Genomic DNA, 15651 nt, shown 5'->3' with positions numbered 1-15651 from the left:
TCAGCGCTGACTTCGCCTCGCTCATTACGCCGCCACTCCTGCGCCTGCGATTAGACAAAGAACATCTTTAATTGCTTTAAAATCGAAATGCATGATAAGAACGGATTAATTTGATTTGTCTGTTTCTACAAGTAGCAGATGGTTTATGTCTTAGGAATGCTCATGTTGTAAAAGCAGATCCCAGCCCGCCTCTGATTGGTCAGCGCTAATGAAGCGTGCTGCGCTGATTATTGATTTAGAAAATGAGGATGACACCGGCATTGTGTGTGTGTGTGTGTGTGTTGTGGTAATAAATTAAAAAAAGCAGGGTTGCTGCTTGTTTAACGGCCTCCGCTGCACATCCAACTTAAATAACATAAAATATTTGATTCGCCATTCAGGTGGTCTCCGAGCCCGTCGGAGTAATTTATTATTTATTGTGAGTTTGTATGATTATTTTTTTTTTCTCTTTTCCTAGACGCTGCTAACAAGCAGATGGTCGACTTGACTTATTTGTGTTTTGTGTTTCTGAATGACCGATCAGGTGCATGATGGGAAATTCAATGAGCTGCTTGTCAGAGGAGAAACAATTCATTGGAGAGCTCTGCATGTGTGTGTGTGTGTTTGTCTCTCTCCCTCCCTCTCGATCTGTCTTGTATTATTATTGGCTGTGGCAAGAGCAGCTGTTTCGGAGTGGCGTCGCTCTCTGCATTAATATCTTTCCACTGGTGATTAGCACGTGGAAGTGCGGTCCAGTGATGGAGCTAATGTAGTCCTCTCGAGGCCTGTCTGTCTCTCCTGAGGACCGTCTGTGTCTCTGAGCGCTGTCTCACACCTTTACTGTCAAGCCGCTGAATCTGGACTGCTTTTCTGTGTGCTGATGAGTAGAGATGTAGTGGTGGAATGTTGTTTTGAGGTGAAATTATGCAATGATATGTATCAATGATGTAAATAAGGGGTCAACAAGCTTTCATTCCAGGATTCTACCTAGACAAGGACAATCGATTTTAAGACCCACCATGATATTAAAGAAAAACACATCTTGATTTAGTTTAAAACTGTTGCATCCTGATTTACCAAAAAGCTAAATAGAAACAGAACTATATGATATCCGGTGCGGCATGCTGGCTCAGGGGTTAGCACTTTCGCCTCACATCAAGAAGGTCGCTGGTTTGAGTCCTGGCTTGCAAAGTTAGCATTTCTGTGTGGAGTTTGCATATTGGCCTATAGCGTATGTGTTTAGACTGTGGGGGAAACCGGAGCACCTGGAGGAAACCCACTCCCCGTGCTGGCATAAGTTTCCTCCGGGTGCTCCGTTTTCTTCCACAGTCCAAACACATGCGCTAGAGGTGAATTGAATGAATGAATATGTTATCCATTTAAAGGACAGAACAGCAGCGTAATGGTTTTGTTATGTTGAATAAGATTATTACAGGTATAACTGAGTATGGGTGCTGCTGGTTTACAGGGACATTCAGCATTATTTTTCAAAAACTCACATTTTGTTATTATTTTTACTATTTTTATTTTTATTTTTTTAATCTAATTGTATTCCAACATTTGTACAGGAGACATCTACTTCAGCTGCTTGAGCCTCTCAGCCTTCTCTTTGTCTGTGATGACCAATGTGTACAGGTGTCTGCTGCAGAACTTCACATTGTCCTTGTTCTTCTTGATCTTGACAGACTTGGCATCCTTCCTCTTTGCTGTAAGCAGGAAATCTTTGATTTCTTCGATTTCACGTGGCAGTCGACCATGTCCCGTGAGCGAGGGGGGAAAACATATTGTTAATATCATCAACAAAAACGTTAAACTTAAAAGTAAGCACTGTAATGTAACATATTAATGACTTCCATCAGGATAGACTGGAGCATCCTGCAACATTTGACAAAATTATACATCCTGCAAAATATAAGCTTCATGCTTATTAAGTAGTGTATTCCACATTACAGAAGCAGACACATTACAGTTCAACACAAATGAATCAGACGATTTGTTCAATGACTTTTATATGGATTCAGACTGATTCTTGTGTCTATTTGAATTTAAAAAAAAAAATAAACAACTCTTGAGTCGTTTGCTCAGTTTTGGACTGTTTTTTTTTTTATTTATTGTATTGTAAATTTAGCCAACTTACTTTTCACAACCCATCTTATTTCACTTTGTGGCCCACAAGTGATCTCGACCCACAGTTTGCAAACCCCTGATGTGAATGATATGATTTGCTATGTCCAGCCTTTTTTTTTTTCAAGAAGCAGCTTATTTATAAGGTACAGTGTATTATTGATCCCAAAAATTTGTAAACTGCCGCTGTGAAACTTTTCTTAATTTCTTACGTGATGCCACTTCATGTTATTTACACTGGACTGATAGCTGTGCTGTTCACAGGCGCTGAAGAGAGCAGTAACCGAGATCCTTCATGTTGATCAGAAACACCACCTGCAGATGCAAACACACCTCACTGTCACACAAGATCAAATACTTGAATGCATTAATGTCTGATAGTAATTCAATTCAGTTCAGTTGAGTTTTTTGTCACTGTTAAAGGATTACGCGAGTCCCGAAATGCGGAGGTTTTTCTTTCTGTTCGCCATGCGGTATCAAATTCCATTAAAACATCCTCAATGAAAATGTGCTGAATGAGAGTGAACTGCTGAACTGCAGTTAGTCTAAAGATTAAAAATGAAACACCCGAAATTGCAAGAAACTTTGGAGGAAACGCAGAATAGCCTGCTGATGCGACATTAATTGTTTTATACTGAAACTTTCCTTCTAAAAGCGCGTCCTTGGTCTTATCCAAATTTCTTTGCACGTTAAGCACTCGCAGGGCCGCAGCAAGCTGAACTGGCGATCTAGGCATAAGGCAATCATGTCGCCCTCAACCTAAAAGTGGAAAAAAAGTGATCGATTGCTAATTAAAGTAAGGACCGTGAGGGAGAGGTTGGGTGTAGCGGATGAAAGTGAGGACCAGGGGTTTTGCTTACTGTTCTGCTGGCCAAGGCAGCCACCTAGGTCGCCTCTAAGCACGCACCGTCCATATACACGTCGGCCACAATAGGAAATAAAAAAAAAAACTGCAGCGGCGTTAGTTGCGTTATTTATTTAAAGTTAATCACGAGCGTTAATGCGCTAATTTTGACAGCCCTAATATATATATATATATATATATATATATATATATACACATACATTCCAATGTACTATTGTATTCGTATACATTCATATTTGCATACATGTTATAAACCATTATTTTAGACTATTAGCTTAATTACTAATTAGCTGCTTGTTAATGGGGATATAGAATAAGATCGCACTTTACTAATAAATACATACTGAGTGTTTAGTTTTATGGATTGGCGCTCCAGTTACTTATGTAACGGCTTAAAATTGCTCTTATGTCTAGTGTTGTGTTTAGATTTATGATTATGTTTATTTTAGGTAGCACTGTGGTCCTACGTGACATAACATTTCGTTCCACATATAGGGGAATGACAATAAAGCTCAACTTGACTTGATATTATTCAATAGTTTTTCATATGAATTATGCTCTTATGAACATGATCTTAATTCTCTGCATTATCAGAAGTCTTCTGAATATTTTGTCCACCTGTTACTGGATGCGGTTTGACTTCTCTCTGAGACACGCATGTGGCAGGTCTTCATTGGAGGCGCTGCGGGCGAACACGAGGGTAGCCCCTGGTGGGTTTTGTGCATCATTAAGTATTTACATGATGCCACTTCATGTTATTTACACTGGACTGATAGCAGTGCTGTTCACAGGCACTGAAGAGAGCAGAAACCGAGAGCACGACTCCTTCATGTTGATCAGAAACACCACCTGCAGATGCAAACACACCTCACTGTCACACAAGATCAAATACTTGCATGCATTAAAGTCTGATAGCAATTCAATTCAGTTCAGTTGAGTTTTTTGTCACTGTTATACTTTTGAATTCAGATGTATTAGCCCTCCTTATTTAGTAGCCCCCCTGTATATTTTTCCCCGAATTTCTGTTTGTAACGGGGAGCCGGACACGGAGGGATCCATTTGCAGTATATTTATTAAACACACTTCAAACACAACCATACAATACGCACTTACGTGCAAACTCACATCAATGGCATTCAGAATGGGTCTAAGGGCTGGCGGCTGGCTTTCAAGGAGTAATATAGCAGGCATGGATCAGAGGCAGGCGGCGTGGTTCAGAGTCGAGATATCAGGCGTGGTTCAGGGCAGGCGGCTTGGTTCAGAGTCGAGATAACAAGCAAGGTTCGGGGCAGGCAGAAGGCAACACAGGGTCAGTAACAGTCCAGGTAATACAGGCCAGGAGATAACGCTCAGTAATGTCAGACAAGACAAGACTTCGCAACAGACTGAGTATGTGTGCTGCTTATATGTGTGAGCGTGGGTCATTAGCGGGATGAGCTGCAGGTGTGTGTGCTTGTCAGTTTAAGTGGATGACGTAATGCTTAGAAGTCCGGTGAAGGTGGCCTCTGCTGGCCAGCGAGGGGAATGACTGGGACCGAGTCGGTGACACTGTTTAATGGAAAGAAGTTTTTTAAACACATTCCTAAACATAATAGTTGTAATAACTAATTTCTAATAACTAGTATTCAGATTAAAGTGACATTTACAGGCTTAACTAGGTTAATTAGATTAACTAGGCAAGTTAGGGTAATAGTCATATGTTTACATAAGCATAAAAAATGTAATTATTTGCCTTAATATGAATAAGGCCCCGTTTACACTAATACGTTTTAAGGCCCGTGCACACCAGGACACTTTTTGCTTGCGTTTTTCGCCGATGTTTAACGCCTCGTGAATAAATAAAGGACGCCAATGTGATCGTGCACAATAGAGAGCAAAATGCCAGGCGCAAAAGCATCTTTCTTTAAAGAAACACCTCATGCTTGTTTTTTTTATTTTGATGCGCCAGTCAGATTGACACTTTTGTTCAAGTGCACGGAGCTGCTGACGTTACAGTAAACAGCACTTGGAGGCGCTCAAGTGCAAAACTGTGCAACAATGTGGGAGCGCACATTGAAGAAGATACCCAGAGGCGATATGAACGTGGAGCTGCTTATTGCTCTGTGAACAATAATCATTTCTTCATCGCTAGAGCCGGAGCTGCTACTTGAACCGTCCCTGCTTGTTCAAGTCAACAGTAAATTTAACAACAAGCATGTAAACTTCCTCTCTTTCTCTTCTTCTGTGTTATAAGCGGGTGTCAGAAGCTTAAAGTTGTGTAGCGCCAGCTAACTTCAAGGAGTGATTTTTGCATACTCTTCTGCTTGACGTCGCTTGGGTTTGAATCCGGAAAAACGTCTTGTAAAAAGCTGATGATGAACGCAAATGAAAAGCATTCCGTTGTGTACGAGCCTTTAGTTTTCAAATGCATAAGTTTTGCTCCTGTTCCACCATCCATCCACACTACACCGGAGTTTTAGAGCGCTGAAAACTGAGCTTTTTGAAAACGCTGAAGAAGGCCTGTTTCATTTTAAAACTCCATCTCAGTGTGGATGGGGGAAAACGGAGACATCTGAAAACAGGCGGGGCAGAAGACATTCGCCTATCTGATTGAGGCTTTTTCCTCAATATTAAGTAGCCTACACACAAAGTTCAGTCCTGCATCCTCTCCTTGTAAGTTTAGACTTTGCAAGTTTGATATGGAAAACAAACTCCTGAAGACACATTGGGTAACTCTTCAAAGGGAACAGTGTACTTTATAACCTCATTCACATCATCCTGTTATTTACCTTGTGGGGACTTTTTTGATCACAGAGAAGATTGTTACCTATAAGGGTTTGTTTTAGGGGTAGGTAGAGAAAATATACAGTCTGTTTAGTATAAAAATCATTACATTGATGAAAAGTCCCCATAAAGATAGCTGTGTGTGTGTGTGTGTGTGTGTGTGTGTGTGTGTGTGTGTGTGTGTGTGTGTGTGTGTGTGTGTGTGTGTGTGTGTGTGTGTGTTTGTGTTTGTGTTTGTGTGTTTGTGTTTGTGTGTGTGTATGTGTGTGTTTGTGTGTGTGTGTGTGTGTGTGTGTGTGTGTGTGTGTAATTCATATAAAATATTACATTATTTGGGCCCCTTTGTAGTTTTTCAGTCGCATTCTTCTCGAGTTTAAAGAGGACGCAGGTTGAACCTTGTGGAAATTTCTTCACCCCAAGAACACAAAAGGAAGTCACACCTTGCGTTATTAATAGTATTTCCCCCACGCAGTGAACATCTGTAGTGAAGCTAGAGTTCAGCTGTTTGACTGAACACAAGTGAGCTTATCGGCTTTATCTTTGCCTCAATCACACACACACACACACACACACACATACACACACACATGAACATTACAATTGTGAAGCATTATTACAGCAAGACAGTAACTCTATTTTTTTATCCTTTTCTTAGTGAATATAGAAAAGATATTTTGGTGCATTTGAACAAAACAGATTTATTAAACGGATGTACACTATCTGACCAAAGTCTTGTTGTCGATCATAGATGTAAGAGCAACAAATAATAACTTGACTTTTAGTTGATAATTTGGAAAAGTGGGAGAAGGTGGATTTTTCTGATGAATCATCTATTGAACTGCATCCAAATCATCACAAATACTGCAGAAGACCTATTGCAACCCGCATGGACCCAAGATACTCACAGACTTCAGTCAAGTTTGGTGAAGGAAGAATCATGGTTTGGGGTTACATTCAATATGGGGTGTGTGAGGGTGTGTGAGGGTGGATGGCAACATCAACAGCCTGAGCTATCAAGACATTTGTGCTGCCCATTACATTACAAACCACAGCAGAGGGCAAATTCTCCTGCAGGATAGCGCTCCTTCTCATACTTCAGCCTCCACATCAAAGTTCCTGAAAGCAAAGAAGGTCAAGGTGCTCCAGGATTGTCCAGCCCAGTCACCAGACATGAACATTATTGAGCATATCCAGTCCAAATTGGAGAAGGCATTGAAGATGAATCCAAAGAGTCTTGATGAACTCCTGAGTCCTGCAGGAACGCTTTCTTTGTCATTCCAGATGACTTTATTAATACGTGATTTGAGTCATTGCAGAGATGTATGGATGCAGTCCTCCAAGCTCATGATGGAGTCAGACACAATATTCATTCTGTCTCCACTGCAGAATGACTTTATATTCTATACTGGACATTATTTCTGTTCAGTGATAAGACTTTAGTGTAAGCAGAGTTAGATCTTACTGTCCTAATTAAATAATTAAAAATCAAGACATGATCATGTTTTATTTTGGTAAAATAAGTGTAATCTAGAGGTCTTTGCCTTTCATATAAGCCACTTCTGATGCCAAATGATCAACTAGAAGTCAAGTTATTATTTGGTGTTTCTAGAACTTGGATAGGCGACAAGACTTTTGCCAGGTAGTGATTTTATGAAAATAATATTTTAGTCACCAAACATCTTTAGAAAATGAACAGTACATTTAAATTCATGTGAAATATTGGGAAATAAATTACAAACTACAACATTTTGTCTTGGGACGACGCGGCGGCGTAGTAGGTATGCTGTCGCCTCACAGCCAGAAGGTCGCTGGTTCGACCCTCGGCTGGGTCAGTTGGCATTTCTATGTGTTGTTTGCCTGCATTCTCGTGGGTTTCCTCTGGGTGCTCTGGTTTCCCCCACAGTCCAAAGACATGCAGTACAGGTGAATTGAGTAGGTAAAATCTTTCATGGCTCCTACACTCTGGAATAGCCTTCCTGGTAATGTCCGAGGCTCAGACACACTCTCCCAGTTCAAAACTAGATTAAAGACCTATCTGTTTAGTAAAGCATACACTCAGTGCATCACCTAGCGGGTTCCACACAGGCTTCTGCATCTTGCTTATATACACTATGAACAGCAGCTACGCTAATTATTCTCTTTATTCTCTATTTTCACCTGGGGATACTCATCCCGAGGTCCTCAGATTAGGCGGAGTCACTGATTGGATCCAAGACCAGCGACGTGATGATCCCAAGGATTCCATATCCGGGACCAGGCCATATCCTGAGCTGCTGCTGCGCTGATGGTCGTGGGGAGTGGAGAACATGAGTCTGATTCCAGCGACGCTCCAGGGACAGACGAGTCTTCATTAAGGCCATCTTCCAGCATAAACCACGGCGAATGAAGTTCTGCACAAGACTTTTGGCCAGCGGAGAAATTAAAATGGTCGTGCCCAACTGAGTCTGGTTCTCTCAAGGTTTTTTTTCTTCACTCCTATCAGGTGAAGTTTTTTTTCCCTCTCCGCTGTCGCCACTGCCTCGCATGGTTCAGGATTGGTAGAGCTGCGCATCGATGAATTTGCTCTTCAGTGTTTGAACTCTCAGTAATGATTAAATCACACTGAACTGAGCTAAACTGAACTAAACTGAACTTAAACACTAAAACCTGAACCACACTGTTCCAGTTACTATGACCATTTATGTGAAGCTGCTTTGACACAATCTTAATTGTAAAAGCGCTATACAAATAAAGCTGAATTGAATTGAATTGAATTAAATTGTCCAGAGTGTATGAGTGTGTATGGATGTTTCCAAGAGATGGGTTGTAGCTGGAAGGGCATCCGCTAAAACGTGCTGGATAAGTTGGTGGTTCATTCCGCTGTGCCAAACCCGGATTAATAAAGGGACTTTATTAAAGCCGAAAAGACAATGAATGAATGAATGAATGAACAAACATTTTATCTTTTTTTGGTTTCTAATTATTATAATTTTTGGTGTACTAATTTTGGACCTTTATCATAAGTTATTTTGTTAGATTAGCTCCAGATTTGGCTTCAGTACGGACTAATTTATATGCAAAAATATAATACTGTAAAGCTTTATATAGAAAATATGAATTTAAAAGTGATTTGTGAGGGGTGTACTCATATATGTTGAGCACTGTATATCCGTATTAAAGGCTGTTTAAATTGAGCATTTCATACATATTTATGGTGTAATTTTTAATATCATTAAAAAATATTTTTGCAGCCCGAAACAGACGTAAATGAGTTTTTTTTTCATGGCTTCTGTAACCCATGAGTCATTTATGTGCACAGACATGACATTTTTGGCCACTTGTTTTAATGCATTAGATTAAAAATAAGATAAAAAGGTGCTCAAGCTTTTCTTAAAAGGGTCATCACTTAAATATTTTACTATTTAATTATATGAATTATCTAATTCATTTTTCCCCAATGTTCGATTACCAAGAAATTCACAGATCTTTTGCGTCATATAAGAAAAATTTATTTTTTAAGACCAACGGCATTTATCTATTTTTAAACGTATCTTACATGTCCAAATGCTTTTCAGGGCCACTGTATATAAAAATATAATTACATTTGCTTCATTTAATTGAGACATCTTATTCATTATTTAATCGAGACAACAGATTCAGTAACTCATTTTATACATCATTTTGTATTTTAATTAATTCCTTGCTTTTCTGAAGAAAACAGTTTTTTTTTCATGGATAGTCTGAAATGGCCTTTTAAGCAATTTACAGATATAATAATGTTTTATCACTCATTGTAAATGTAGTTATTTTTAACTCCTATTGTTGCATTTTCGCCCTTTTGTATGTAATTTTTTATTTTATTTTAAATCAATTAAAAAAACTGCCAAAAACCCACACAGGACCCACACTATCTACTTTTACTCTAAACAATACTGCTTAATTGCTTAATTTTAGAAAGTTTGGTTTGGTTGGGACTTGTGGAGCTGCGCATCGATGGATTTGCTCTTCTGTGTTTGGACTTTTAGCAGTAAACATTAAACCACACTGAACTAAACTGAACTCTGAAAACTGGACTGGCACAGTTTCAGTTTACTAGAGCTTCTATGTTAAGCTGCTTAGACACAATCTACACTGTAAAAGCGCTCTAAAAATAAACATGAATTTAATTTCATTTCATTTCATTGGTTGAAACAGTTTTTTCAACCCAAACCCATTAGAAATGTGTCCCCCTGTCTACATTTGTGCAGTATGTAAAATACGTTTCTCTGAGTTACATTTCATTGCAGGTTTCTGATGACAAATGGACTAGAGGATGCTATTTACATTTTTTGCACATTTAAAATGTGTTAAGCAGCACGATGGCTTGGTTAGCACTGTTGCCTCACTGCAAGAAGGTTCGAGTCCTGGCTGGTCCAGTTAATATTGGGTGAGCAACTGAGCAAACTGACCACACCAGAAAAGTTGTATCTAGAAAAATGTAAAATGTAGCCCTATATATGTTTTTGGAGACCGCAGATTATGTTGCCAGAGGTATATATCCCTGCATTTCATTTATTAAGCAAATGCTACGGGGCAGTATGACGCCATTCCTTTTCGTGCTTACCAGCTGACCATTTATTCGCGATAACAAAAACCGCAAAAAAAACGTACCCCCTGGGTCATATTTTGTGGTCTCCAGAAATGTATATAGAGGTACATTTTCAGAATAAGCCTGGGTTGGGAGACAGATAGATGAGGCAAACGTATTAGATAACAAGTCATTGTTTTTTTTTTTTTGGCGTTGTGCAAAGAACTGCACAAAATAGTCCTATATTTTGACGATATGTCTTTGTAAATATCATAAGTGTGAAAAGGAACAAAAGGTGTTGCCGTCATATTGCCTTTAGTGTTCATTTAACAAAGAAATTGCAGACAAACTTATATTGAAGTACATTTTTGTGGTTTCACAAAAATGTAGGCAGAATCACCATTTTCAATGTTGTACTATTTATTTGTTTGTTTGTTTGTTTGTTTCACAAATTTACCAATTGTTCCCAAATATTTTTTGAGGCTAATATGGAAATGATAAATAATTGGATTTTATTTAAGCTTATTATTGATTTATTATTGTTGTTGTTGTTATTATTATTATTTTTATTATTATTATTGTTGTTGTTGTTGTTATTAGATTTAATTTTGTACTTTTTGTTGTTTGTTTTTATGTATTATTATTGTTATTATTGTTATTTGTTTATTTTTTTTGTATTGCAAAACAAATGTACATTTTCAATTGTTGACGTTTTTGAGGCTATTCTGGATAAAAATGATATAATTGGATTTTATTCAAGCTTTTTAAATTAATTATTTTTTATTTGTTTTTATTATTATTATTATTTAGTTTTGAACTTTTTGGTTTATTTTTTATCTATTATAACTATTATTTTTATTATTAATATTCGATGAATTGCAAAAAAAAAAAACATTTTTAATTGTACACACACTTTTTGAGTCTATTATGGATTTAAAAAAAGATATATAATTGAGTTTTATTTAAGCTATTTTTATTTTTAACAACAGATCTGCTCGAATTTCTCAGTCCCTCTCTGTGGCATCACACCTCATTCTGCGTTTTTACAGTGTTTGCAGCTCATTTGTTGGCTAATTAATTAATTGCTTGCTTTTCTGAAGGAAACATATCTTATTTTCATGCTGGGTCTGAAAAATAAGCGTCTTTCTAGTCGAGTCTCCAGTGTTTGTTTTGAAGTCATGATCCAAACACAATAGAAACAATGGAGTGTGTTTTGACCAGTCACTGGAGGACGAGGCCTGGTTTTCACTGCGTTTCAGGATCTTTTCAGATTATACTGTTATCTTGGGATTCTCCTGCAAAATGAGTATTTCATTTTTAAACATGGATCTGTTTATGGAGTTAATTGATCTGAACCACACAGAAATGCCAACTGACCCAGCTGGGACTCGAACCAACAACCTTCTTGCTGTGAGGCAACTATGCTAACCACTTAGCCACCGTGCCGCCCTGAAGTTGACCAAAATATTTACACAATAAGTATCAGAGTTGTGGAACATCATTCCCATGTGATTTTCATCGTGATCATCAAAGTGTCCTGTGAGAGACAGAAAAAAGCCGCAGCGATTAAAGCAGACGCAGCGCAGTAATACAGCGAGTTTGATGCTCCTTCAGAACGGCTCCTTTTAAAGCGCTGTAACCTGAGGCTCGGCTCTAATCTGATTTAGATTGCGGATCATTGACTCCGCTCGGAGTTTCAGATTGTGATCGCGAAAGATTAGTGTGCATAAAAGAGAACCACTATTACAACAGCATTATGACAAACTGAAGGCCCATTATATGTAGATAAACTATCAGCGATGCTTTATCGATGTGACATCAGCGCTTGGGTTCTGCTCATGATAATCCAATTCCAGACCGTGTCCGACTCTTAAGTTAGTTCGCTTTGCTGCATTTGATCAAGTTCATTTGATACATGGCACGCTCCAATTTATTATATTTTCAGTTCACTATTGAATGTTTTTTAACCCTTTATTGGCTGAGGAACCATATGTGGTAACTTTGTTGATATTGATTACAATTAATGTGCAGTTAAAGTAAAATTTTAACAGTTTTTTTTATTATTATTATATCTCAAATGATGTTTAACAGACCGAGGATTTGTTCCCAGTAAGTGTCTATAATGTATTTTCTTCAAGAGAAAGTTTCATTTGTTTTATTTTGGCTAAAATAAAAGCAGTTTGTTTTGTTTTTTTAACTCGTTTAAGGTCAAAATTATTAACCCACTTAATCAATACACCACCTGACAAAACTCTTGTCGCCTATGTCACCATCCTGCAGTTTGTCTCCATTCCCCTAGAGGTCCCCGTGTTTCCCCTCTGTATTTGTTCTTCCTCATGTGTTCTTGTTTACTTAATTTAGATCACCTGTGACTTGTTCCAGCCAGTGTATTTAAGTTGTCACTTTGTCTGTGTTCCTCACTCGGTGTTTGAGTCATCTCTTGTGAACTTGCCTTGCGTTTCCCTTGATCTCCTGAGCTACGTCTAGTAAGAGTGTTTTATTTTCCTTGTTGCTGACTGCATTAATTATCTGTTTGTTTTCTCCCCTCGTGGAGTTTTCTTTACATGTTTATTATACTGTTAGAGTATTTTGTATACCTCATTCTGAGAAGAACCTAAGTTGTCTGTTTTGCTACCTCATTTTTGAGAAGAACCTAAGTTGATATTTTTTTTTAATAAATCCTTGTTTTCTGGATTCCCTCTTGGAGTGTTTTCGTTTGGGTCCAACACAACTTCCTCTGTGGCTTAGTGGTATACACATCGGTTTCCACACCAGAGACCCGGGTTCAAGGCCCGGTCGTGACAGAAACACCGAGTCAGACATGGACCCAGAGGCACTCAGTACCAAAGATCTGTTGGCAGTGATTGACAGTCATGAAGCTTCGTTCCAGCGTCATGAAGAGGTTCTCCGTCGTCAAGAGGAGGTGATGACAAAACACTCAGAGCTCCTTGCTGATGTCACGTCGTCCATTCGGCAACTCTTTCAAAGCCTTCCTGGGGTTTCTTCTCCTGCTTCTCCTGCTGCACCACCCCTAAGTACCAACAGTCCTCCCATAGCTCCAGTAGCTGCTGCAGAGCCCAGACTTCCACCCCCCAAGCCATTCTCAGGAGATCCTAGTTCCTGTCAGGGATTTCTCACCCAGTGCTCTCTCACTTTTGAGCTTCAGCCCTCAAGTTTTCCCACTGACCGCTCAAAGATCGCTTATATTATCACCCTTCTGACTGACAAGGCATTGTCTTGGGCCTCTGCGGCATGGGAGTCCCAGCCTAGTTATTGCCAGTCATACACAGCCTTTGAGAAGGAATTCAAGAAGGTGTTCAATCACCCAGTTAGTGGACAGGAGGCTTCCAAACGTCTCCTTACTCTCCGTCAAGGTCCTCGCAGCGCTGCAGACTTCGCCATTGAATTTCGAACTATTGCAGCAGGTAGTGGATGGAATGACGAGGCCTTAAGAGTCTGCTTTCTGGGCGGATTAGCTGAATCCATTCAAGATGAGATGGCCACCCGGGAACCAGCCAAAGACCTAGAATCCCTTATTGATATGGCCATTCGCCTTGATATTCGCTTGAGAGAACGGAGAATGACTCGAGGCAGAGCATCCCAGTCCCAAACTCCTGTTCACAAACCTGCATCTCCAGTTCATGCTCCACCAGTCAGACTTCCCCCAGTCAATGAACAAGCTCCCGAGCCTCCAGAAGATATGCAGCTAGGTCGTTCCAGACTCTCTCCCAGTGAAAGGGACAGACGGATGAGGGAGCGACGATGCCTTTACTGTGGTATGTCTGGTCATTTTCGATCCACTTGTCCAGAACTGTCGGGAAACGAGGGTCCCCACCGAGTTACAGGAGGACTGTGATGGGGAAAATAAGAGTTCCTCCTGCCAACACCGTTCTAGCTCTCAAAGCTATTTTGTCCTGGGAGAGTCATCAGTTCCCAGTCCAGGCAATGATCGATTCAGGGGCCGCAGGTAATTTCATAGATCTCTCCTTGGCCAAGAAACTTAAGATTCCTACCCACCTTCTCCCTCATCCCCAGTCAGTAACTGCTTTGGATGGTAGACCCCTTGAACCCGGCAAAGTAACTGAGGCCACTCAGTCCCTGAAGCTTACCATTGCTAAACACCAGCAGGAGGAGACTTTCTACCTTATTGACTCTCCCGAGTATCCGGTCATTCTAGGTCATCCCTGGCTGCACAGACATAATCCCCATATCAACTGGTCTACTGGTTCCATTCTAGATTGGAGTCCTTCATGTCACTTCACCTGTTTTACCCAGAGCCTCTCTGCCCCTCATCCCGAGCCTCAAGATTCTGTAGATCTGTCTCAAGTTCCCGCTGTTTATCAAAAGTTTAGGGCAGTATTCAGTAAGTCTCGAGCCACCTCTTTGCCACCTCACCGCCCATACGACTGTGCAATTGACCTTCTCCCCGGTTCCTCCCCTCCTAGAGGCAGAGTCTTCTCTCTATCTCCCCCTGAACAGGCTGCTATGAATGCTTACATCCAAGAGTCCCTGGCAACTGGCATCATCCGAGCCTCCACTTCCCCTGCTGGTGCTGGCTTCTTCTTTGTGGGGAAGAAGGATGGGGGGCTTAGGCCTTGTATCGATTACCGAGGTCTTAACAAGATAACCATTCGGAATCGATATCCCCTGCCTCTTATGGCTACTGCCTTTGAGCTGCTGCAGGGAGCTTCCATTTTTACCAAGCTCGACCTTCGCAATGCCTACCATCTGGTGCGGATACGGCAAGGAGATGAATGGAAGACTGCTTTTAACACCCCCACAGGCCACTATGAATACCTGGTGATGCCTTTCGGCCTTACCAATGCCCCTGCCGTGTTCCAGGCACTTATCAACGACGTCCTCCGAGACATGTTAAATATATTTGTATTCGTTTATCTGGACGATATACTTATATTTTCCAAGTCCACGGAGGAGCACGAGGGCCATGTCAGCAGGGTTCTCCAAAGACTCCTTGAAAATCATCTCTTTGTCAAGCCAGAAAAATGTGAGTTTCATGTTTCCCTGACTAAGTTTCTTGGGTACATTGTCACCCCTGGTCACCTGGAGATGGACCCTAGTAAGATTAAAGCTGTTCTCAACTGGCCTATTCCAACCACAGTAAAAGAGGTGCAACGGTTTGTGGGCTTTGCAAACTTTTACAGGAAGTTTATCAGGAATTTCAGCTCAGTTGTGGCTCCCTTGACAGCACTGACAAAGGGAGGAGGAGTCAAGATTGAATGGGGCCCTAAAGCAGCGGCTGCCTTCCAGGATCTCAAGGATCGATTCACCTCAGCTCCCATACTCTCTATCCCTAATCCAGACATACCCTTTATGGTAGAGGTGGATGCCTCAGATGTGGGTGTAGGAGCCATTT

General features: G+C 40.3%; 1 protein-coding gene across 1 annotated transcript in view; it reads left to right on the top strand.

Annotated features, from left to right (window-relative positions):
- The window catches only part of LOC147833511 (uncharacterized), a 144785-nt gene extending 142722 nt beyond the window's left edge, over nt 1–2063 (top strand). The window contains exon 7 of the transcript XR_015512198.1: nt 1548–2063. The gene's annotated coding sequence lies outside the window, so the exon portion shown is untranslated. The remainder of the gene's footprint in view (nt 1–1547) is intronic.
- Nucleotides 2064–15651: the final 13588 nt, after the last annotated feature.

The sequence above is a fragment of the Danio rerio genome, chromosome 16 (genome assembly GCF_052040795.2).
Source record: "Danio rerio strain M-AB ecotype USA chromosome 16, GRCz13ab, whole genome shotgun sequence".
NCBI lineage: Eukaryota > Metazoa > Chordata > Actinopteri > Cypriniformes > Danionidae > Danio > Danio rerio.
Note: the sequence above shows the minus strand (reverse complement) of the source record. Positions and strands in the feature narration are given on the sequence as shown.